This window comes from Scylla paramamosain, chromosome 7 (assembly GCF_035594125.1).
Source record: "Scylla paramamosain isolate STU-SP2022 chromosome 7, ASM3559412v1, whole genome shotgun sequence".
Lineage (NCBI taxonomy): Eukaryota > Metazoa > Arthropoda > Malacostraca > Decapoda > Portunidae > Scylla > Scylla paramamosain.
This window is the reverse complement of record NC_087157.1, coordinates 14,920,001-14,922,500: the sequence shown is the minus strand read 5'-3', so window position 1 is coordinate 14,922,500 and position 2,500 is coordinate 14,920,001. Positions and strand designations below refer to the sequence as shown.

The window sequence follows — 2,500 nt, the reverse complement described above, 5'->3', positions numbered from 1 at the left end:
CTGCTGCAGGAAGGGTGAACTCCTACTGCTAATATTACATACTTGCACTACAGTGTTAGATAATTAAAGTATGTACTACGCAACGTTTCGTGCTGCTTCATTTAGATAATGAATCTTTTGGACACGATATTATGAGAGAGAGAGAGAGAGAGAGAGAGAGAGAGAGAGAGAGAGAGAGAGAGAGAGAGAGAGAGAGAGAGAGAGATTCTATACTATATTATGATTATATAACAAGATTCTTTTTACAATCAGATTTTTTTGTTGTTGTTAAGTTACATCATATTTTTAAAAGAAATGATAATGAGTGAGTGAAAGAGAAGGAAGTCACATGCACTATTAATATGTATATCAATGGAATAATTAACGAAGAAGGAACATATTAACAAACCATATATCGATTAAAGTTTATCACTTTACGTAATATTATGTGATGTTTAGTTAAACAGGTGAATTTGAAGAAAGAATAAGAGTATGTAAGGAAAAATTTATGTAAGAGGACTGTTTTCTTATTCTTACTTGAATGTTCTAGAACTTTATCTCTATCTCTTTAACTGGCTGTAGCAGAAGTCAGTTGAGTTTTCATGGATGTTCTCATGATTCAAGTGACAGTTTAAGAAAAATTCTTTACTGTCATTAGCAAGACATCCGTGACAGCCCGACTAATCATCTCGTAGGTTTTTGAAAAATAGCCTTTATGACAGCCCAGATCGCTCAAGAATTATGGGCCCTAGATTTTATGTAAGGCGGTAAAGGCTGTTACCTCACACCCTCCGTTGACGTTTAATCAAAGAAAAAAAAAGCAAGGGAAGAATTATCATTATATCATAGTAGTGTAAGCTGCGAATAAGAAGAGAAGTAGGAAAGGTAAATGTCATTGGAGTGGTGTGAGCTATGAATAAGAAAACAAAAAGGATATTAGAGTTATAAATAGAAGAAAAGGGAAAGGTAAATGTAGTTAGAATGATGTTAGCTATAAGTAGAAAAGAGGACATTGAAGTAGTTTTAGTTATAAGTAGGAAAAGTAAAGGAAAAGAAGAGGATATTAGAATGGTGCTACGTATAAACGAAAAAAAAAAAAATGGAAAAAATATTCGGTAAGCCGCGTGATGTCACTGAATATTACACGTCAAAAATTCAAAGTGTTAAAATGTTGCCTGAATGATTCATTAATATATTTATGAATGCGTAGCAAAATAATGACTAGAAGATGTTACGTAAAGGTTATCTATCCACATCATTTAAAGCAGCACACACGCTTACACACACACACACACACACAAAAAAAAAAACATTTATCAACACTGAAAACATAAATATAACTTACAACACTCAAATGGTATGGAAAAAGGGCAGAGAGAGAGAGAGAGAGAGAGAGAGAGAGAGAGAGAGAGAGAGAGAGAGAGAGAGAGAGAGAGAGAGAGGTGGGGGGGGGGGAGACAGAGAGGCGGGAGATATCAAAATTACGTAAACACAAGAGGAGGGGAGGGAGACAAGGAGAGAGGGAGAGAGAGAGCAGGGTTAGGTAATAAGTGTGGGCATTTATGCAGTGTTAGCGAGATACCGGCGGCAGCAGATGGGCGGGGAGAGGGCATGAGGCACGGAGATAGCGATAGCGATAGTGATAGCGATGGTGATAGTGACAATGATAGCGATAAGTGAGCGGTCGTCAGCAGCGAGATAGCGATAGGTGAGTGGCAGTGAGCAGCTAGGCACTTGGTGATAGCGAGGGTGTCAGGTGACTGCGACACGTGCCCGGGCCCGTGGTGGTGGTGGTGGTGGTGGTGGTAGTGATGGTGAGGGACTGTAGTGGGGGGAGATGTGTTGCAAAAGAGGGTTTTAGATCTAGGGAATGTTTTTTAAAAGCTTGTCAGCTCTTGGTTTGAGAGATTGAGTTGAGGAGGCTGCTCGCTGCTAGCTGCCGGATTGCATAATCTGTCTCCTTACCTAAACGTTAAAGGAAAAAAATAAAATAAATTAAAAATAAAATAGAAAAAATGAGATGAAAAATTTAATCGTAGCCGACTAAAAGATAACGTATAACAACCTCAATCAAAATAGGATAATAAGATGTATATATAAGTTGTCGCCGTAAATGATTAAACATTATGTAACATATGTAATTCTTTTCCTATTCAGTGTGAGATGTTGGCTAGTATGAGAGACCATCAACCTATGTGAGACGCATTTAACTACTGTTACATAAAACTCTAGAACCATCTCGTGGGTTTTAGAGAACATTAGACGCATGCAAAGACACAGTATCTTGTTTAAAGACACCACTTGCTAGTTTTGAAGAGAGCCAGCTGGCGGTGGAGATCGAAATATGAACTGAAGAATCAGGTTGTCAGGGGGTGTTAGAAAACGTGAGTCCGGAAGGCTTTGCGTGTAGTGAGCAGGGTGTGGATGGTGTAAGGAAAGTGTAACACGTGTCAGCAGGACAGGGACAGCTGATGTCAGGAGGTGTCAGGTGTGTTCATATTGGTTACATAATGGTTACCCT

At 38.8% G+C, this 2,500-nt stretch overlaps 1 protein-coding gene and 1 long non-coding RNA gene across 2 annotated transcripts in view; one reads left to right on the top strand and one right to left on the bottom strand.

Annotated features, from left to right (window-relative positions):
- LOC135102128 (nuclear factor interleukin-3-regulated protein-like) overlaps nt 1–2,500 on the top strand; it is an 89,679-nt gene that overhangs the window by 7,916 nt on the left and 79,263 nt on the right. The gene's annotated exons all lie outside the window — the stretch shown is intronic.
- The window catches only part of LOC135102130 (uncharacterized), a 46,780-nt gene that overhangs the window by 28,583 nt on the left and 15,697 nt on the right, over nt 1–2,500 (bottom strand). The gene's annotated exons all lie outside the window — the stretch shown is intronic.